The sequence below is a fragment of the Mauremys reevesii genome, linkage group 9 (genome assembly GCF_016161935.1).
Source record: "Mauremys reevesii isolate NIE-2019 linkage group 9, ASM1616193v1, whole genome shotgun sequence".
In the NCBI taxonomy this organism is placed as follows: Eukaryota; Metazoa; Chordata; order Testudines; family Geoemydidae; genus Mauremys; species Mauremys reevesii.
Window position 1 is genome coordinate 32132437 of NC_052631.1, and position 24156 is coordinate 32156592.

The window sequence follows — 24156 nt, forward strand, 5'->3', positions numbered from 1 at the left end:
GCAAAAGCATACATATGCACGTGCAAACACATAGACTCGCACAAAGTAACACCATTAAAGTCAGTGGGACAACACTCTTGTTTCAAGATTACTGTATAAAGGTGTGAAGGAACAGGTCCTAAATTAACAAATTCTCAGGATTTTCAAAGATTATTTTGTTTTAAATAAACATGGCTCTACCCAAAGCATATAGCAGTTAATCGAATTTCACATTGTTCCAACTTCACAATAGGGGGCAGGTGGCAAAAGTATATCTGCCATGAAAAATTTAAATTTACATAAAAAAATCCAATAACTTCTCATAATATATCTGTTTTGTATGCTATCTACCTTTCATCACAAATTACATCCAGTGCACTTAACAAATTTTTATATGCTATCCAAAGGATTCGCTTTAGCCATTACCGAGATACAGTCACATATAAAAGGCAGAATGCAGCAACTATTCAATATCACACAGCAATGCTATAAGTAGTTTAGGCTGGTCTGAGATGAACAATACAGAATCCAATTGAAATTGCAAGAGCAGTTTTAGATAAATATAATATATAAATTACCCATATTAAAATCTGGCCAGGACATTGGGTTAATTCCTTTACCTTTGCCAAAAGTGCCATGGCATTTTTTAATCATCACTAGTGATCAGGACCTCTGTTTTATGGATATGGTCATCCTCTATGAGGAAAAAATCCATCCCAGAGGACATGAGATCCAGCTGGTAGAGACTTCTGCATACCACTTTGTCAAGAGCAAAGGGGCTTGCCCCATGTCCACGGATCTGAATGTCGTTCGTATGGATCTTGGGAGTTTCATAAAGGCTACAGCCATCTGCATGGAGGACCTATGCTCCTTAAGTGGCAACCCCAAGAAGAGGAGCTGAACTAAGGACAAGACACCAGTACTATTTTCTCAACATACTTGCAATTCCCCTAATCATCATCTGGAATTCTGTGCACAGAACAAGAGAAACAGACAGTTCTAAATCTATGTCTGTAAGGCCCCATGCACATTTTAATTGACAAAGTGTTAACCAAACCGTTTTAAAACACCACTCATGCTAGCAGGGTTTCAGTGTGGTATGCCTACTCTATGCAAAACAGGCAAAAGTGTTTTACTAGCCCTGTTCTAGATTGAAATGTATGACTTCATCTAGGGTAGAGGATGGTTTTTAAAATAGATATGCTTTTTCTTCAATGACGAGACAAGCTACTTTTAAACAGAACTTAGCTAACATAGTATACCAGTGCAGATAAGACCCAAGAGACTGGGGACTGCAAAATATTTTCATTACAACATATATTTACATTATCAGACAATTCCATGGACTCCCATGGAAGCCAATTCAAAATTGTCCTTGATTTTAAAACCTTCCATGTACCTGCTCCAACCTCTCACAGAGCCCTTTTCTCTCTCTTCTCCCCATCCTGTTTCCTCTGTTCTGGCCTCCTTTTTCCACACATTCACACATCACTGCTGGTGAAAGTCCCTTCTCCTAGGCAGCTTCTCCCATCTGGAACATACTCCCTTTCTGCCTCTGGTCAGCTGACTCTTCATCTTTCTCCAAATATTATCTAGTTTCTCTCTCTCTCTCTCTGCTATTATTTAATACTTAAAACATTTTGAGATAAGGTTTTGTATAAAAGATGCTAAACAAAATGAAGTTGTTTTGTATAGTGACTGATAAGTCCTAGGGGTAAGGTGTAGGCCTTGTGAGTTATGTGATCTGTACAGCAATAGTGTTACAACACTAAGAATAAAAGAGTTAGGTGCCAAAGATTCTGATGAGCATGAAGCTTAAAAACACAACTTTAAGGAATCCTACAGCTATCTGGTATAAGGTCCTATGAAAGCTAAAAACAAAACATGGCAGTGCTGGGAGTCGGAAGATGCATATCAGGTAATGCAGTGCTAAAAGATCCACTAGATGTTCAAGATGGGGCACAAGGATTCCATGATCATCAGAACCTGTATCAAAAGCTGTGATGCCATGGCAAAATCAACTGAACATAGATGGCTTCACACTGTAAGGAGTGCAATTTCAATGCAAAGACAAGGTTTACAGCCTGACGTAACCTTACTGAAAAGTAGATGGGACTGTAGATAGTATAGCTGGGGGAACAATTTTTGTTTTATTTCCTTTGTACTCAAGATTTGCTTAGTTTTTCTGCTAGGCATAAATTGGAATTCATAGGCTTAAAATAGTTTCCAGTTATAAAAGTTGGGGGTTAAATATCAGAGATTTGGCACTCAAAGCAGAACTGGCAAAAAGTCAATATCTGACTGGTTGTACTTTGGGAATGAAAATCTATACCTGCTCCAATGTACCTCTTTCAGGCACCAAAGCCAGAGAGAGTAAAATGTATGTGGTTTACATAAGATTTACATACGGTGCCCATTGTGATAGCATCTGGGCACCTCCCATTTATAGAAGCATACCATTAAAAACACACACAGTAATCCATGTAGGATGTTTAACCTCAGAACAGCTTCATAATTAATAGAATCCCCCTTAATAAGTGAATCATCTTGTTCAGCAGAGTAACAATTGCCGCTCTCAGGCTGACAATGAATTTTCACAGAAGCCAGGGAAGCAGCTTGTATTAGTTCAGTAATATCAATTAAAAAAGGATCCACATACTGACAAAAGAGAAAATTTGCAAATGGAGTCAAAACAACCAGACTGAAACATACTAATGTAACCAAGAATTAGGTTTTCATTCTTTAAACATTGTGGGTATGTTAATTTGAACCACAGAGACAAAATAAAATAATAAAAAATTGTATTTGTACTGTGGCTCCAACCTCCCACTGAGACATGATACAATATACTAAAAATATTTTAAAACATAATACATAGATTGCCATTGCTCAGCTTTAGCTCCGTAGCAATTAGAATTTCCTTGAAAATAATACTATGCAAGGAAAAAAACAATAGTGTTAATAACAGCACTGAGGAACCAGCTGTAAAATACATTCCAAGGATAAAATGTACATCAAATCCTTGCAATCAGAGAGAATGAAATTACAACTATAATAAAAATTCTACTTTAAAATGTAATTTGAAACATACACTGGTAAATCTATCAAGTTTTCACCTGAGTTTCTTTAAATGGAATGGGGAAATAATGACTGTACTACATCAAACTAATCTAGTAAATAAATCAAATGGGTTTGGAATGATTATTCAGCATTGGCCTATCAAAACAGGAAGATGACTTCTATCATCTGAACAGTAATATTTATTGGAATGCACTGAATTCATGATCTGTTTAGAAATAAATTAAAATTAGTTATACCGCAGTGAAAACTGTTAATGCTATTTTTATTAACATGAACAGTGGGTAGAACCAAGCTTGTAATTTTTTTTTTTTGTGATTATGGTTCTGTGCTTGAGCCTCTTCCACACAAAATGTACTTAAAGTCAAGGACATGAAAGGAAAATGGCTACCGTGCTGCAAAAATATCTTTGCAGTAAGTATTTCTCAAATCATATACCAAGGAGATTCATAAGGAGATATACCAGGCTATAAGCTAAATGGAGACATTTAGCACAATTTAAGACTGCCTAAGCAATTTCCTCTAGCACAAATGGGGTTTGATTTTACAGATACTGTTAAAAATGTTAGACAAGCTGTTTTACCTAAGCAATTATTTACTCAAACTGTGCAGAATCTCTGGGATCCGTACATTGCAGCAAACCACAAATGAGCTGTGCTAATATCCCAACACATACAAGTACTTTTCGAGAATGGTTACACACTGTGTTTTGGTTGGACTTCAGAATGGGTTCTGTTTAGTGAAAAGTCCACAGCTCTATTGTTGCTAAGTTCAGTGATTGTGAAAGAAGGTTTAAGGACATTTTCGATTCTCTACATTTCTCAGCTGTCTATCGTTTTAGTGATACTTGTACAGTAGTAATAATGAAACTTCTGTTTTATACAAATACTGCACAAACCTTGAACTGCCTTTCATACTATGCTTAAAATAAAAAGGTACTTGGGTACATTTCTGGAAGCAATCAATTAAAAACAGGAAAAAGCAGTTTTCTGATATGCACAGTTTTACAAACATGGCGTCGTTTAAGAAACGATAATCGCATGGAAACATAAAATGAGATCAGTTTCTCATTTAGAACCAAAAGTAACTTAACAGCAAAATTTGCATTTGCATCATGGTATTAAACAAGAGTAACTTTCTTTGCATCTCTACTATTGCACTTTTTAACAGGATTTGGTTGCCAAGGAAACAGGTTCTGGCCCAGTATTAATCTGAAATAAATTTACTTCAGAAGATGGTCTCTGAAGTACAATACTGATAAATTATTTTTAAAAATTGCTCAAATTCAGGCTTTTGTATCTAGAGCTGTTTGGTTTTAATTTCTGAACCATTTTTGTTTGAAATAAACCATACTGCACTGAACTGCTGTTCAGTTTAAGATGACAGGGCCATCTATATATATATATATCTCTCTAAAAACCTTACACATTAAAATAAAAAGAAATACTGTATGGTTTTTTTCTGGTACCTGATATAGAAAAATATCTGTAACAAAGCAAATTAATCTTTATTTAAGCTTTCACAGAGCACGTTGAAAGACCGCTTCCTATGGTAGAATTAAAATATTTTTCATTTTTCTTACCCACCTTAACTTTTATTTTTGCATTTTAACTACGAATCCAATAATTTTCAAAATAGATTTTAAAATGCAATTGAATCAATAGGCTTTTAAAAAATTCTTTTGTTGCACAAACGTTGCCACGCCCTTATTACATATGATTATTTTAACAGACATGATTGCTTCACTTTCACAATAGATTCTTTTCTCAGGTGAAAACAATCATCATGCCAATATGTGAAGCCATACAATTTAGTATTAGGTTGTTGTTTTTTTAAATTAACTGTTCAATACATTTTTATACTGAAAGCTACATTTTAAAGCTCACTTTATGTCTTTGCAGCACTGAATGAGAAATCTACAAAACATGCAAATCTCAACCTACCTGTGTGTACCTCCTAATGCAGTGTTAACATGGCAATATACCCAGCCATTTTTATGTAAAGCGATGGAGATCAACTGAATTCTCGGTCTTCTCGATAAATTTTTAGAAGCAGTTGTCAAAAATCAGATGGGAAGCAGCTTGAATAGACTGTGATCATGAGAACTGAATTTATCAATAAGGAAAGCAGGAGTGGGGGGAAAAAAAAGTCCACATCCAAGGTTTTCTGAAACTGCAACACAACGTTGTCTCCCCCCACCCTCATAGGGTTCAAAGAGTAAAGCTGACCACTGCAAAGGCCACTTGTCACATTTGCTGAAAATCAGCCTATTGATATCACTGCTGAAAATATAAACTCGACAACCAAAGCCCATTGCACAACGTGGACTGCGTAAGAGTTAAAAATAGATTTGACGTGCCTCCTACCTGCATAATAAATATGTACGTTTTAAGTGCTTTAATTTGATATTCACATTAATTAAAAATAAACATACATTATTTAAACTACAGTAAATGCAAGAAGAAAAAGGGTGACACCATCTGGAAGCAGAATTTACTTTTTTTTTTTTTTAAGGGCTAATACTGTATTTTGAATGTGATGACAAGCTAACAGCTCACTACACTGCAAATGAAAGAGAATTCTAAAGGTGATGCTTAAATATCTAAGCCTGTAATGAAGCACAAATAAAGTCTTCACTACCGCATGATATGGTACACAGTGCATTTACATACTCACATTTGAAATACTAGGCATGGTATAATGAATTCTATACACAGCATGCACACAGCACAAGCAACGTTAATCCTGCCTGCCATTTTAGGCTTGTAGAAGTAAGATACATACTGCAGCACGGCTCTGGTAAGGGTGGAGGCAAGGGACAGCTCACCTTAAATGCAGTATCTGATTAATGTTGTAAGTGACACTGCACATCAGCTACAGTCTTGGTTCAACTGCGTGGGAGGGAACAAAGAAAAATGTCATCAACTAGTGATGCAAGATGAGCCCCAGTCACTAAACAGCGTTCAGCAAACTCCAAATTCTGCAATAATACAGTAGTAGGTATTTAAAACTCTTATCAAAACCTGCCTCTACAGTGATTGCATCCTTCTGCTGAGGAAAATAAAACAATCTTTATCTTACTGTAGCCATTCCAGCATTTCTGCGGTAAGCAGACTCTGGATGAAGAAAGATTTCATACAATATGTATTAGGTTCTGGATGCATTTGCTATTCTCTCTTAATTTTTAAGCCTTAGAATATTTTCTTTAATTAATAAAAGACAATACCAGAAAAAATACCCATCAATGCTAAAGATTAAATTTTGATGCAACATAAAGCACTTCTTTTTTTTTTTTTACAGCTTATCAAAATCCTGAGCAGTATTGACAAAACCACAAGAGCACAGGGTCTGACTGCACGATCAGCTGTCTGTGTCTATGCTACACCCTGTTAACCACAAGCAGTGTTAGAGCTAAATATATCTGCAATGCAGAAATGGCAGATACTCTGTTGTTTAGAATTTCGATTAATTACAACATGTTCTTCCACCCTTAGAAGTAATAAAATAAAAGAGATAATATACAAAAATGTAATGCTGATTTCCTTCGCATACTGTATATATCAGACGCTACAGACCACGAAAGCCATCATAAGTATACTGACCTAAATAACGCTAAGAAGACTTAAGCAGCATACAAACATACTCACTGTCAAAGCAAGAAAAACAAGACAACGATTGTCTAATCAAACTGGAAGCAACAACTCACTACCACCGTATGAATTCTACGTACTGTATGTGCACATCTTATGTTATGGTGAGATGCAATGCTCCTTTGTTTTTTCTCTCAGAGGCTTTTCTTAGCTACAGTTGCACGACATTCTGACATCATGGATGTCAATGCAGCTACTGAAGTGTTGTCGGTTTTTTTATGACTAAAATGATTTTAGAAAATTAAATCTCATCTGCAAAAATACAAAATCTCACAAAACATATTTAACATCTTTCCTCTATTTTCTAAAATTAATACTGTGCATCTTGTTTGGCTGCATACATTAAATTGATATCGCCCTCTACAGAGCTTGTGACAGGGTAATCGTGGGAATTAGATTTTTATAAACCAGTAGAGGTACACATTTCAAAGAATGCCTCTCATTTTCCTGAAACACTCAAATTACAGTCAAATGTTTAAGACGTAGAACAAAAATATACAGAGGTTTAAAAAAAGCTGCTTATCTGAGGGTTTGAAAAAAATGCTTAGTAAGCAAAAGCTGTTCTGCTACATTTCCATTGTCAATGTGTCCCCAAGGGGAAATGAGAGAGAAATGGAACAGCTTGCTATGATCGGCATTACAGTCCCTTAAGGCTGAACTGTCAGGTAAGTAAAGCAAAGCCTAAAATCTACCTGGATGTAGAAAGAGGATTTCCTTATTTTTGAAAATGTTTTCTATGGCTCATCAATTCTTCTTTCCTTCCCTTCCCCAAACTATATACAAACTAATACCTCTTTAAATACTGGGAAACAGTTTATTCCTAAATGCTAAGAAACAATCTGAATATATTTCATCACCGTATTTTTTAAAATTAATCTACTTGCTTAATGCATCATTGAATGTAAATTGTTTCTGCTCTGGTATTGAAATAAATGGATGTTTGTGTGCATTGCTAACTACTTTTCTGTGCAAATTCCAATCTTCCACAAGGGACAGCTAATAATAATGATACTATTAATTCAGAAAACAAGTAATAACTAGAGACTGCCATACAAATACATATATATTACATGTAGGCCTTTCTAATATCTAATAGACTACTTGATTAGATGTGAAGGATTCTTTCTTTCTGTTTGTTTTATTTTGGTTAAAGTGAATATTTTTCTCTGGAATTTGAAGATTTTTCGCTATGAAAATATATCTGGCTTTGGCATTTTGTCCTGTTTGGTTTAAAGGCTGGGCCTCAGATGATCCAAACAGTGTGTGCTTTAAAATATGCAGAATCCTTTTCCATTAATAACACATCTGTCACACAGCAATGAAACCACACCAGCAACAGAAGAGGCCAGAGTTATAAAAACAGCTGTCATTCTAATGTAGGATTACAAAATAATTGAAAGTTACAAAATAACTTTTTGTTAGGAGCTGTCTGTTTTTGTCATACAAATACTGCAATACACAATTAAAATGGTTAGTCCCAGGAACTCTGAACTTTTGAAGCTTCAGGACTTGGCACGAAATTTAAGAAGATACCATAGTCCCAGTCCTGGACATTTTAAAGCCATGGTGAAAGTCTCATTGACTTTAAAGGAAGAGGATTTGGGTCCCATGTCAGTAAAATATATTGGGCTTACAGGGAAGTGTGGCAGCATGCTAAATTTCTGAGATTAGGTTTGCTTTAAGATGAGTAACTACAGCTGGAGGCAGATTTCAACAGGATCCTGCAAGTAATCTGTCCCTTGGTTTTTGGGATTACCATTCCCCCTACTAAAATGTAACAGTACTGTTTACTTTGCCTGAGTGAGGGCAAGAACCTTTGTGTGGTTCAGGTAATCGGAGGCACCTGCATAGCAATTAGCCCATTCCTGATGTGCAAGTGCCTCACCTCCACTGACTGATCAGGGAACAAGGCTGTTCCTAAACCTGTGTGGGTGTCTCTCTCTAATTTTACAAAACATGCACTAATGGACCATTTTCAATGCTTGCATGTATTCCTGTGGTTATGTATTTGCATGATTTTACTTATGGCTCTCTTAACAGTTAATTTCAGTAAAGAAATAAATTTCTGAGGCCTTCCAGAAAGTTTCATCTGTGATGAATGATTTAAATAACCAGTGAGAGCTGATATTGTGATGCGAGCAATTTAGGCATTTCTGAAAATCAACTCTTTAATTCTTAGGCTAAGTTAGAGACTTCAGTCTGGTCTACACACAGATTTTGTACCGGTATCACAATTTTGGTTAGCAAGTGTGATTTTTTTACATAAATATTTTAGGGCTGTCGATTAATCGTAGTTAACTCGTGCGATTAACTAAATTATTACTAATTAAATCATGATTAATCACAGTTTTAATCGCACCGTTAAACCGAATACTAATTGAAATTTATTAAATATTTTGCCTGTTTTTCTATATTTTCATACATATTGTATTCTGTGTTGTAATTGAAATCAAAGTGCATATTTTTATTACAAATATTTGCACTGTAAAAATGAAAAACTGTATTTTTCAATTCCCCTCATACAAATACTGTAGTGCAATCTTTTTGCTGTGAAAACGCAACTTACAAATGTAGATTTTTTTTTGTTACATAACTGCTTTCAAAAACAAAACAATATAAAACTTCAGAGCCTACAAGTCTACTCAGTCCTACTTCTTGTTCAGCCAATCACTAAGACAAACAAGTTTGTTTACATTTACAGGAGATAATGCTGCCCTCTTCTTATTTACAATGTCACTAGAAAGTGAGAACAGGCATTTGCATGGCACTTTTGTAGCCAGCATTGCAAAGTATTTACATGCCAGATATGCTAAACATTCGTATGCTCCTTTGTGCTTCGGCCATCATTCCAGAGGACAGGCTTCCATGCTGATGACGCTCGTTAAAAAAATAATGTGTTAATGAAATTTGTGACTGAACTCCTTGAGGCAGAATTGTATGTCCCCCATCTCTGTTTTACCCACATTCTGAGATATATTTCATGTTATAGCATTCTTGGATGATGACCCAGCACGTTGTTCATTTTAAGAACACTTTCACTACAGATTTGACAAAATGCAAAGAAGGTACCAATCTGAGATTTCTAAAGATTGCTATAGCACTAGACCCAAGGTTTAAGAGTCTGAAGTGCCTTCCAAAATCTGATCGGGACGAGGTGTGGAGCATGCTTTCAGAAGTCTTAAAAGAGAAACTACAGAAACTGAGCCACCAAAAAAGAAAATCAACCTTCTGCTGGTGGCATCTGACTCACATGATGAAAATGAACATGTGTCGGTCTGCACGGCCTTGGATTGTTATGGAGCAGAACCCATCATCAGCGTGGACGCACGTCCCTTGGAATCGTGGTTGAAGATTGAAGGGACATATGAATCTTTAGCACATCTAGCATGTAAACATCTTGCAACGCCGGCTACAACAGTGCTATGCCAATGCCTGTTCTCACTTTCAGGTGATATTGTAAACAAGAAGCAGGCAGCATTATCTCCTGCAAATGTAAACAAACTTGTTTGTCTGAGCAATTGGCTGAACAAGAAGTAGGACTGAGTGGACTTGCAGGCTCTACAATTTTACATTGTTTTATTTTTGAAGGCAGGTTTTTTTCTACATAATTCTACATTTGTAAGTTCAACTTTCATGATAAAGAGATTGCACTACAGTACTTGTATTAGGTGAACTGAAAAATACTATTTATTTTGTTTTTTTACAGTGCAAATACTTGTAATCAAAAATAAATATAAAGTGAGCACTATACACTTTATAGTCTGTGTTGTAATTGAAACCAATATATTTGAAAAAGTAGAAAACATCCAAAATATTTAAATAAATGGTATTCTATAATTAACACTGCGATTAATCGCACAATTAATCGTGATTAAGTTTTTCAATCGCTTGACAGCCCTAAAATATACAACACCTAGTGTGGATGCAGTTGTTTCAGTATAAAGGTGCATTAGAGCAGTATAGCTTATTCGCCTTCCCACCTGGGGATAAGCTATCCTGGCATAACCACTTTTATTCCAGCATGACTGTGTCCACACTGTGGGAGTAGAAGGGAGGGGAGTTGTACTGCTTTAACTATATGTGTACAGTTAGAGTAGTACAATTTATGTGTGTAGACAATAGAGCTGTGTGGGAACCAGACTTTCAGTTTCACAGGAAATTCCATGATTTAAAAAATTTTCCATGGAACAAATGGAACAAAACCAAAAAAAAATTCAAAAATCACTATACAACAAAATTCCAACTTTTTGCTTTGTTTTAGGTCAATCAAAATGTTTCATTTTAAGGAATTCAAAACATTTTGTTCCACCACTGAAATTTTTTAACTTGTTTTAAAAATTATATAAAAAACCATTTTGTTTTGAAGTCATTTCGATATGAAAAAATGAAATATTTTGTTCCACTAGTGTTGAAATGAGACATTTTGACATTATTGTAATACTTCATTTTGTGTTTTTTTCCAAAATGAAAATGTCAAAATCAACACTTTTAAAAAACATTTTGACTGACAAAAATGAAACAATTTTTCGATTAAAAATGACAATAATTCATTTCGACCAGCTATAGTAGAAAAGGCTTAGAGAAAAGGCCCGTTTGAATCTGATTCTGTTTCACTCAATAATTCAGGTACTATCTTTGTGGCTTTGTTTTTCCCACCACAAACACAATAGATCTCCAACTTTTTAGGGAGCCTGTACAGCCTTCCCTCATAACCATGCTCTAGAGGAGGGTTCTCTAGCTCCCCGGATACTCATTTGTATTTCAGTGGAAGACCACTTTGTGCTAGATCCCATGTGAATCACACATTAAGGATAAATGGGAAAGTGGGATCTCTGCCTTTTGCATTTTATTTCCCTATGATTTTTGGATGAATTTTCTACTGGTTTTTTAGGCCAGATACCCATTATGTTTGAATAATCCATTAACATCAAAGGCCTTGGGCCACAGCTAATTTCACTCCGTTTTTAATGCCATCCATCCAGCATCCTCTTTATCATGGAACTAATGGGATTAAAAAGACAAATATAATTGATGTAGTTTAGTTCAGAGATTAAAAGCACAAACTGGTCCAAAAATTGCACCCACTGAGCAAGACAGCAGGATTCCTAATGCTTGATGGCGTGAATACTATGGCCAGCTAACATGCTTTCTGGCCCTCTGTAGATCCAAAGGGACATGGATTGCCAGCTAAGGGATGTGCACAGGCCAAAACAGGAGGGCCACAGTAGTCACAGGCAACATTGGACAACTTGCTGGCAAGATGGTGTTAATCACATGACACTAATGAGTATACCAGCATATTTACTCAACACCACAACTGGACGCAGAAAACCTGGAGACGCACAGAAAATTGGGGTTCACTGCCACTTGCTGGGCTTTGCAAAGATGTTTGCTGATTCTCCAGGGATAAGGTGTCTATGCCATAGGCTGTAGGTGATATGCCATATTCCAACTACTAATGTAAGAGGAAAGGTCAGGAATAAGGGACAATGCCAAGGATGAGTGGGCATGTAAAACTCCAGTGAATGTACTTCCGTTTATTTATATATATCGATATATATAAAATAAGTGTATAACAGAGGCAAGGAAAAAGCTCATCATGCAAAAGTAATGGTTGGGTAGAGATTAACATTTAAAAAAATACACAATATGCCTGTATGCTGAGTGATTGTTTCACAGAGTTTTGCTCTTAGCAACAACAGTATTCACATGGTCCACAATAGGCTATGAAATTAACACCTCACTGATATGAACAGAGGTGAGTTCACGCCTTTGCTACACTTGTTTAGCAAGATATTGTTTTCTGCACAGCTGGGTTAGACAGAGCAGCAATTTATTAGCTACACTGAGAAGGCTACTGTCTTTTTTAAAATGAAAGCTAAGACTCTGCAGAAAACAGTAAAAATTGTAGGATATATAATGTTTTTTGGGAAGGTGTGACCATGCTGAAACCGTGTATAAGGGGATCCACATTCAACTTTTGCTTAGGGGGCAATTATATATTGTTATGTCCTTGGTTCAGCCCTATCTTTTTATAAAGAGGGGCTGTACATTGGTGAAACATTCATAACAGACGAACGCCTGTGCTCTGTAGACAAACTACAGAATCATTTTACTATTCCTGGGATTTTATGAAAACAAATTGGTGTTGACTAAAATGCAAACAGAACCCCTTTAAAAGAAAAGTCCCTTCACAGAATATGAAAATGTGATGGCTCTATTGACCTGTGCGAACTCCCCCACAAGTCATTTCTCAATATTCTTTCTGTAACGTGACATCCAAAATTGTCATAATACTCAAGATGTGGCCTCACTGTCTCTTTGAACAGTGCCTGAATGACCTCTTTTGATGTGTGCGTGGGCTAGCTCTCTAGTTCTACACCGGAAAATCCTGTAGCTTTCTAAACTGCTACCAGACATTGCACTGATGCTTTCAAGTATCTACCCACTATCACTCCCATACCCACTAATCTATTGCATTTAAAGGCAGAATTCCTTTTTTATTTTTTTACCTTGCACTCATTACTTCAATTTTTTCTCCATGTTAAATTCCACAAATCACTTGTCAGCCCAAACCTAAATATTTCCTACGTCTTTTAACATCTAATTTCCTTTGCCTTTGGCTTTTATAGGCACTTCTACATCCCCTACTTCCTCTCTCCTCTGATCTTAGTGAGAGCCAGCAGCTCCCTGTAACACAGTATCAGACACTCATACGTCCACACTGCAACAAAGACTAGTGATTGGCCAGTGTCAGCTGACTCAGGCTCACAGGGCTCAGGCTGCGGGGCTATAAAATTGCAATGTCGATGTTTGGGCTTGGGCTGGAGCCTGAGCTCTGGCTCTCTCCTCTGTCTCTCCCCCACCCCGCTCCTGGTAGGGTCCCAGAGCTCAGGTTTTGGCCTGAGCCTGAATGTCTACACTGCATTTTACAGATTCACAGCCCAAGCCCAAGTCAGCTGACAAAGGCAAGCCACAGGCATTTAATTGCTTTCTAGGCATACCCACTAAGATCCTGGGTAGAGAGGGGCTCCTCTGAGCACATCAAGTGCTTGCACCCTGGATAGGCATACAGAGGCATATATGCTAAGTCATGCTTATTTATGTCAACCAGTATATAAGAGGAGTTGGTTCTAGAGCAACGGGGAAATAGGGTTGAGACAAAGGAAATCCTGCAGGAAAATGCTAGGAACTGCCATACCTGTGAGAAAGCTTATGCTGAGCTTTATGTTTTTGGGGAAGGGTTTTTTTTTGCTGCTGCTTAAGTTACCAACAGTCAAACTCTAGGAGAGCGTAAATTTGGATTGCATAGTCTGTATGTACTCTGTTCATTGCAGGTGCAGATTCCACAAGCTCTCTCTCTATATATAGTTCAGTGGTCCCCAAACTTTTCATGGTCACACCCCCCCTTGCCCCTGTCTGTACCCCCCACCCCCCACCCCCATGGGAACCAGGGCCGGGAATGGGGCTGCAGCTGGGGGGTGGGGGCCATGGACAGGGGTAAGGGGGCTGACTAGGCTGGGGCCACAGCTGGGGGCAAATCTGGGGCTGGGAGCTGAAGCCGTGGCCAGGCCACAGTCAGGGACCACAGCTGGGGGCGGAGCCAGAGCAGAGCTGGGGGCAGATTGGGGCTGGGTGGCACTTCCTGCCCCCTATGGGGGTTGGCCTGGGCCCTGCCGCACCACCCTGAACAGTGTCCGTGCTCCCCTGGAAGAGGCACGCCCCACAGTTTGGGGACCTCTGCTATAGTTAAGGTTGCATAACACTCCTTTATACACCCATGTTTAAAGTCACTCATAACTTTCTGAAACTTTGCCTTTCAGGCTAAAGTTTTGCAGGCTTGGTCTCATACAAAGATGCTTTCCTCCCTGCCTTTCCCCATCCCCTCAAGTTTGTGCAGAAACTCTTCAACTGTTTGGGAGAATGAGAATGAAAATAATACACTTTCCCTATTATTAAAAACATTCTTGCAACTTCTTTTGAACAGCATCAGTGCCAGAACAAGCCAAAGAGAAATGTCTTCAGATGTTCCAGTAGAAACAGCTTTGGATTTGACAGTTCTCATAAAATCAAACATCACTTAAAAAGTCAGAGAGATCGCACTCTTAAAACCTATGTGAACACATAACTCTCTCACCAATTCTAAACCGCAGTCCTCACAACTTGCATAGAGTCAAAACTCACTCTCCTGTGGGGGATCTGACTTACCAACAAAGAAATGAACATTAAGACGGCATAAAGTCCATTGCAAGCCTTCGCCCTCAGGCTTGGATGCCCCTAAGGTTCCTACCACAAGGCTGTTCAGCCCACCTACTATGTCCTCTCTGACTCTGACCCAAGATTCCTTTGACTGTGCAGCCCAGCTCTGAAGCTTGCTTTCCCGCTTTATTCCCTCCTGGCAGATGATTTTGGGTGGGGCTGGCCTCAAACCTGTCTTCATGACTATTAATCAGTTATATATCAATGACTGGGACTATTAAATGTAAACCCCAGACTTTTAATTTCTTCTTTACATATTTCAGTCTGAGGTTTGTTCACCCAGTTACACCCCATCTTCTGCTGGCCTCATCCCATCATATACAGGTCTCACTGCCACGTTTAAGAACCATTTTACAGCTCTTTACCCCAAACAGCCAAACTGTACTGGTGTAGCACGAACTGTGTTTAAACTTAAACATGACAACAAGGTCAGTATAGAGGGGGCTTTAGCTGCTCTAAAAAAAGATACAGTCCTATATCACCTGACAAATTCAATCATTTTCTCTAAACACTCAGCACCTTTCTGGCAGCCAAAAAGTGAAACTTCTCCCCCCCTTCCCTGTAGGGTCTGCACAAGGAGGCAAAGGCAGAATGAAACTCTGTTAATTTTAAGAACAAAACTAGTCAGCATCTGCAGCACTAACCTGTTAAAATGAAACTGCAGAAAAGGCTCTAATTAATAGCAATGCATTTCTATAGCACATTTTATCCAATGATCTCAATGCTGATTAGATACATTAATTGAGCCTCACTACAGCCCTGTAAGATGTTAGCATCCCAATTTTACACATGGCGAAACAGAGAGGGGTAAAGTGACTTGCCCAAGGTCACACAGTGTTAGTGGGAAAGCCAGGAACAGAACCCAGGACCCTGTGCTCAAGCCACTAACCCTACAGTTGCACTGTATAAAATAAAGAGACTCTGCAGCACTCCTCCCAGCTAAGAAGGATCTGTGTCAGTCACGTGAAAAGGGGATATTAGCTGCAAAAGCTCAAAAAGGGATTCCAAACCATGCTACGGTTGCTATGAGGAAGCAAACAGTAGACTTGGCAGTTAATTGTTCTCTGAAATCTGGTGGGAACCAAGTGATGCTCTTTCATTTCCTCCTGGAGGATTTGAAAAGTCGATTCCCTGAACTACAGTCTTCTCATGTAGAAAGTTCAACATTTGATTAATCAGGCTTTGTCCTGGCAAAATACCAATACAGCAAGTCCAAAATGGCAAAACTCCCCCACACCTAATCCAACCGCCCTTTTATTTTACTATAGCCTGTTGGAGATTCCTCATGGCACCCAGGGTCACCTTCAAGCTACCCTCCCAAAGAATGCATTCCACATCTGTTCTATCTCTGAATAATTGCATTTAATATACTGAAGGTACTTTTAGTTATTACAGTGAACTCACGTTTATATTGTAGCTGTCTACATTGGGATGTAGCCAGGGCAGCAGGGTTAGCATGTTATTTGTTGTGGAAACTCTACAGTATCTTAAGAACCAATATTTTTTTAAAAGAATACTCACATGTTATACTAGCACTGTTACAACTAAGCATGCAACTCAGGTATTTGCATGGGGAAATGACCATTTAGAGGGATAAGTGGCCATCTACACATTAAATTGCAATAACTGCATGAGCAAATGTAGGCGGTGAAGTCTCTGGAGAAGTCTCTGCTCAGATGGGAAAGCAGAATGCAGTATTAAATCACAGAACAATTTACATTTAATGACAAATATAGCCTGTTTCTGTCATATTATAAACCTAAAATAATAGAATTTAATAACCTTGTGTTTTTCCTGTCCGTTTATTGTATCCTCATGTTGTCCCTTATCTTATATTTAGATTGTAAGCTCTCTGAGGTAGGGACCATCGTTCTGTTATGTCTATGTAGAAGGCCCACTGTGTTGGCCACTGTAGATGCTACTACAGTGCAAATAGTTATAATAATACTAACAGAGAATTTTTATCCTTACTTTACGTCTTTGAAACATCCTAAAGACCTCTACAACAGGGTTATAATTTTGATTAATCAACTCTATAGACAGGTTATAGTTTTCTATTAAGTTTTATAAGACTTTTGTATCGGCGATTACAGCCAGATAGCCAAGACTAAGACATGCTCTGTCCATAAACAAAGATAGACATCATTTTACTGAGTCTCAAATGCTGAAAATGTTCTATTAATAAAACTCTCCATCATTCCTTGTTTTAGGGGAGTACAGTGCTTTTAACACAGAAAAAGAAAACCTAAAACCTTTGGCATGCAATGAGTATGTATTAGAAGATCAAATGGAAAAGTGAAATGGCTTCTTCTCCTCCCAACAAGTATAAAGATGAACTTAAAGAATGTTTTGCCTTAACTTAAATGGGATCTAACCCTATTTCAGTGATGTGAAATCTTTGCTGGGCAATCTTTGCTAGTGCTTGCTTGCTGAAGAACAGGTAGCTAACAACTCAGGTTTGACATGTGGCATTGAATTAAAAAATGCCCTTACTTTTAACTGTCACTCAATACAAATTATTATTTTAATAATGCAGTGCCACCAACAATAGTGTAAGAAACATCATCTCCCTCTTGGGATTCTTTCCTGATTCAGTTACACACTATTAATAGCCGACAAGCAAGGTATGAAACTATAGCTAAGTGTCTCAGGCAACAAAATTTGACTCATAATAACCAACAGGTGACTTTTTGATCAACATTTCTGACATAAAATCCTGCAATAGCATAATGAAAAGATAACGGAGGAAAATTTAGTGGGCTAAAGCCAGTGTTCATACTTGTACACAGGTGATAGGCTACTGCTGTGGAATTTCTTTTTGGCCTGTAAGAGGACAGAGATGCATAAGAGTCTCCTCTCGACAACCAAAAAGGAGTGAGAGATAACAGACTAATTTCTGTTCTGTTAAACCCATGTAACCACTAGACAATGCTGTCTCATCAATGGGGTTGCATGGGTGTAATTGAACAGACTTTGGCTAATGGATTTTTTGACTGGGACAGAATAGTAGGTCCCGTGTGTCCAGCGACAGTACCTCTGCAAAGAGGCATTTAAAGGCAATGTGTGTACTAACTGTGCAACATAACTCAACCAGTTTCTCTGGAGATGCTTGAATTTGTAAAGAGCTCCCCTCAGTGTGGAATGCTAAAATTTCTGCAGCACTTTGACTCTGAGTGACCATGGGAAGGAATCCATCCCCAGTGACTGGCTATCTTTGTACCTACTGAAATAATTCAGTCTTCCAAATGTTCTTACAGGCATAGATTGATGTCTAGAACTTCTTCTGTCCATACACATAAGGAGCCAAGGGAGTGGAACATTGCCAAATTGAGTTACCACACTCCAGCACTGAAATGGTGCTGTCTGTGAGGTAACTCGTTTTCCCCTCCTATTGAAAACACATGGGGGAGGGAGGAAGAGAAATAAATCAAAGTACCTTGGATCTTGGACATATCCAAGAATTCAGGTGCAATTCTCACACACACAATTAAGGATGGGCAGAGATGCAAAGCTGGGAGGAAATGTTAGCTTGGAGAAGTTGCAGAGACCACGAACCCTCAGAAACCTTGGGCCTAATCCAATGAAACACAGAGATGAAAAAGAGGGAAGCTTGTGCCCTTCCACTTTAGAGGATACTGTGGACTGATGGGACCTTGGGTGTAAGTTAGTGAAGCCATGAGGGCTGACCTAACCTGAGCTACTGCAGGGATGCTGGAGCATAGGTCTGCCCTGCCCATGCCCTCACCTGCCCCTGATCAGTCTCCTCCCTTGTCTGGCCTGTCCATGTGTCATTCTGGAATGCTGCCTGGGGAAGCAGAGCAGAGCTGGTGGACACAGTTCTGTACCAGGTACAGTTCTGTACCAGGTACAGGTGCCAGGGTATTTTTCCAAGAGGGATTGCACTTGCCTTGTGACCGCTTTCCTCCAGCAGTAGCCAAGGCAAATTGGCCATAGGGCAACACTGAATAAAGCCCAGACAGTTTAATAAGCGAGCAGCTCAGCATTACCCAGTAAATTAGTGTCAGGGCCAGGAATGGGTTTCAAACCACTTGACTCCCACGTCTGTGCATTAACCACTAGACAATGCTCCTGCTTGTCATGCTTCTACCAGCTGTTTAATTTATTTGTGTTTGAGTTTCCTGGGCTCACGTAATTACAAACAATGTAAAAACCTACTGAAGTTAAACAGTATTAATCCTGGCCTCGTTTATTTACAATGTCTACAGGAAAAATATAATTTAGCAACAAAATATCATGTAATCTCATTTTATACTACCCTAAGTGAAATACGCAGATCACTCTTAGGTTTCACATGTGCCATCAAATTAAGGAAAAGTCTACAAGACTGTTGCAACCCAAAAATATCCCTAAGATCACCTTGTCTTGGATGGAGACAAAAATCAGAAAGCTCTACCAGATAGCATGCAATATGCGGCTGAGGGTTCTGTTTCAATCCTCTCCACCAGTTGGCAGAAGGTGGGAAGAAGGTGAACTAGAGTTTTCAATTAGTGCAGAATTTGCAGTGTAGTTTACCAGAATGTCTATCTGAAGATTTTTAATAGGTCTTATTTAGACAAAGATATAATACATTTTTACTGTAACCAGTTTTATTGTGGGTTTAATTCCAATTTAAAGTTATAAATAGCTAATGAAAATAAAATATACTTCTATTTGGCCCACCCCTGAAATCCATGTTCATTGTCAAAGGAAATACATCCGTCAGTAAAAGCTTCTGGACTCCATTACACTGCCTAACTCACAACAACATTCTAAATGTGTCGCAAAAGCCAAAAACAACAAAGTATGCTCATTTAGGGGAGGAAAGATAGTCCAGTGGTGGAGATGCTAGCCTTGAAGACCAGGTTCAATTACCTGCTCCACCAACCCATGGACTGCCTGTGTGACCTTGGGCAAGTAACTTTGTCTGTGCCTCAGTGCTCCATCTGTAAAATGGGGATAACAGAATTTCTCCACTTCTCAGCGGTGTTATGGATACATATATTAAAGACTGTAGCCTCAGATTTTTAAAAAAAAAAAGACTAAAATCCATACCAGATTAGAAAGTGAACATGAAAAACAAATCAAAACATGGCGGGGGGACAGGGGACTATCAACCAGCTGTCTAACCCGCCTACCTCCCCAGCCCCACCTAAAGGGCCTCAGGAATTATTTTCATGGTATTTATAAGTAGAAGCAAGCAAGCACATTGCCTATGATAAAACGGATTAATGTGGAACAATAGTTATGACTCTGATAGTGTATATCTAGGGAACTCTGACCATTATATTTTTGTCAAAAGGCAATTTCTATATTGTCTAGTACCCAAACTCATTTACAAATGTAAATTAGCATTGCATCATGTAACCAGATTCTACAACACCAGGGCCTTGACCCTGCATAGAGAACTGCAGGTGCACCCTGGTTGCCAATTACTTCAGTGGGGCTCAGTGTGGACATTAGGGTCTTCTCACTGAGTTCTTCACATAAGATTGGGGCCCTAGTGATTAGAGTTGGTCAATTTTACAAATGGTTCAAAATTTCAATTAAAAACGTGGAAAATTTCCAAACTCTTCACTGAGTTTTTCAGCCTCTTCTTTCTACACACAGACAGAACCTGCTATTTTTCTTTTAAATTACATTTTAGCAGACTATATATATTATTAAAAACGTAGGTGATGGGCCAGCATTGTACATAGGGGAAGACGATGGATGTCTTCCTTCTGCTCGGAGCTGCTGGCACACATCTCAGCCCTTTATTGCCCATTCTTCTTTTGGTGATAAAGTAATGACCAACTTCCTTCAGAAGCAGAATTTGTCAATCTAGAGATTGTTTGCAGTGGTGTTGCAGCCGAGGAGATCAGAGAGACAAGGTGGATGAAAGAATATCTTTTATTCTATCAACTTCTGGCGGTGAAAAAGACAAGCTTTTGACCTACACTAAGCTCTTCTTCACCTTCTGAAAGACATGAACAAGAGCTCAGTGGAGGTCGAAAGCTTGTCTCTTTCACCACCAGAAGTTGCTCCAGTAAGAGATATTACGTCACCCACTTTGTATTTCAATCTAGAGAGTTCTTAAAGCTCCACCACCCATTACACAATCATGGCAGCTGCTGCTCAACCTTGGCCTGATAGAATTTGGTATGGAGTTGAAGGAAGTCATAACCCTTGGAAATTCACATAACAGACTAGACCACACACAGAGGTTTCGGACAAACAGAACAAAAGGATGGAGTTTGTGGATAAATCTGTAAAAGAACCACAACTACTGGCTGTCAGGTACCTCCTCAACTAGAGTTGAGATCTCTGTAAGCACTGGAGAAAAATAATCAGCAGTCGTGTTAAATATATATGAAAATATATTATACAACAATATCAATGTTAATATATTTATTAATGATTGGATCAGGCAGACTCACATAAATATTTGTACAATGCTTACGAGCCAGACACCGATCCTGCAGCTATGCTAAAAAAGGGAAAAATACTAGCTTGCTAGAATTATTAGAGAACGATATGATAATCTGTGTAAGATTTTTGCAAGAATTGTGAAGTAAAGAATAAACGTTTTAGCAATGTACTAACCACAATAATTAATGAATGTTTGAATTAGCAAAATATGATGCACCCACCGAAAAGACATAAGCAAACAACAGATAAGAACATAAGAACGGCCTTACCGGGTCAGACCAAAGGTCCATCTAGCCCAATATCTGTCTACTGACAGTGGCCAATGCCAGGTGCCCCAGAGGGAGTGAACCTAACAGGCAATGATCAAATGATCTCTCTCCTGCCATCCAACTCCATCCTCTCACAAACAGAGGCTAGGGACACCATTCCTTACCCATCCTGGCTAATAGCCATTTATGGACTTAACCACCATGAATTTATCCAGTTCTCTTTTAAACGCTATTATAGTCCTAGCCTTCACAACCTCCTCAGGTAAGGAGTTCCACAAGTTGACTGTGCGCTGCGTGAAGAAGAACTTCCTTTTATTTGTTTTAAACCTGCTGCCTATTAATTTCATTTGGTGACCCCTAGTTCTTGTATTATGGGAATAAGTAAATAACTTTTCCTTATCCACTTTCTCCACATCACTCATGATTTTATATACCTCTATCATATCCCCCCTTAGTCTCCTCTTTTCCAAGCTGAAGAGTCCTAGCCTCTTTAATCTTTCCTCCAATAATGCAGTTGGAAATTTATTAAATGGAACAAAAAGTTATGAATGATACTAAAAATAAGATCTGTCTGTGTGTGGAAAGGAAGAAATAATGAACATGAAACCGTAAAGAGCTCAGGTATAAGAATGCCAATCTGTAAGCAAATAGCGGAATTGGAACAGTACAGAAATCAGACTGTCATTAGCTGCAAGGCTTGATTCTCCAGACTTTGTTAAAGTATTCCTTTCTGTTATTTACTAACAATTGTTTAATAAATTCAGTCAAATTGTGTATTCTGATATCTCTTTAATTACTAAAATTCCAATCCCTGAAAAACATTACTTATTGGTTATTGATTCTTATTACTGATTACAGTACACAAAACCACCAGTCTCCTTCTGTAAAGAACTACTAAGACGCTGAACTTGCAGCCATTGCACCTACAGCACCAAGGATGGCTCCAGGCACCAGCGCAGCAAGCAGGTACCTGGAGCAGCCAACAGAGAGGGATGGCACGTCCAGCTCTTTGGCGGTAATTCGGCGGCAGGTCCCCTCAGTCCCTCTCGGAGGATAGGACCTGCCACCAAATTGCTGCCGAAGAATGAAGCGGCGGAGGTAGAGCTACCGCGATCGCCTTATTTTTTTCTTTTTTTCCTGCTTGGGTTCCTGTACAGCACAACTGCCTCTTAAGACCAACTTCAAGTATTAACTATTCTATTAAACCATTTAAGGAAAAATACCAGATAATATTCTTAAGACAATGTTATTTTCAGGCTATCTGACTGTAGGACACACCTTCCTCCAGGAATTCTCACAGGCTACGATTTTGTTCTCACAGGCTACGATTATCCCACACTTATGCCAGTTTAAAACTGATGTAGCTCCATTGACTTCAGTGAAGTTACTCCTGATGTACACTAGTGTAACTGAGAGTAGAATCAGGTACCTGAAGCCTCCCATTTGCTTATGCTGCACATTCCCCCTTACCCCCCTACATTTTGTTTTTGCATTCTGTCTTTATCATATTTGTTTCCTTGGCAGTATTATAAAATCTTCCTTCCCTCTTCATCAGAGAGGCCACTGAGGCCAAATGACTTTTATAAACTAATTTAGAATTATGAAAGCACTGGATACTGAAGCCACAGAACAGGTACACTGCAGTCAGTGTACCCCCATTAACCCTGCCAGCATGCCTAAACTAAGACCTGGAGAAACTATCCCTAGAAGCAGCTGAATGGTTCAGTCTCCATGCCTAATCAATCATTAATTTCTCTGCTGCAATGTCAGCAAGGGTACCAGTTGTTACAGAGTGTCTTATGCTGTGGATAAAGCCTTCAGATGCTAACTACTTTTGAGTGCTACCCAGCTGAACCAGATCTGAACAGGTTTCAGAGTGGTAGCCGTGTTCATCTGTATCAGCAAAAAGAACAAGGAGTACTTGTGCCACTTTTTTGTAGATCTCAACAGTGACTTAGCAGCGAAAGGCTGTTATTCATGATTTTACCAATGTCCTGAGATGTCTAGGGTCCTCACATAAAACACCTTTAAATCACATGGATCTTTATATTGAATAAAACATAACAATGGAAACATCACATGTCTTCAAACATTAATAATTAAATTGTCATTTAATAGCCCTGGCACCGCACACAAATGGACTAACAAAGCCTGGCACAGAGTTGTTATTAGATCCTGACTCTGTCAGTTCCTGGTTGCCTGCTGGGAGACGCTGAATACCTTCAGCTATCATTAGCTTCAGTATGAAATGAGTGTGCTCAGAACCTTGCAGGGCTGGACCTAGATATTTCTGTTTTCAGCTTTATTTACCTATCTAACAAGGACCAAAACGACTTAGAAATGTCTCTGCACATAATGTGCCATTAGAAAGAGAAACTGATTTTGCATGTCACGCTTCTTTTTCTTCACATAGCTGTGGTAGGTGCTTTGCAACACATTAGTAGACAGGTCACCACCTCAAAAAGATCATAGTCCACATAAATGTAAAGACAAGGAAAAGTCAGGGCTAGGGA

The 24156-nt window shown here is 38.6% G+C and overlaps 1 protein-coding gene across 2 annotated transcripts in view; it reads right to left on the reverse strand.

Annotated features, from left to right (window-relative positions):
- RASA2 (RAS p21 protein activator 2) overlaps positions 1 to 24156 on the reverse strand; it is a 193238-nt gene that overhangs the window by 165284 nt on the left and 3798 nt on the right. The window contains exon 2 of one of the 2 annotated variants that reach the window (XM_039487411.1): positions 5885 to 5948. The exons of the other annotated variant lie outside the window; for it this stretch is intronic. The gene's annotated coding sequence lies outside the window, so the exon portion shown is untranslated. The remainder of the gene's footprint in view (positions 1 to 5884; positions 5949 to 24156) is intronic. 2 annotated transcript variants of the gene reach the window in all.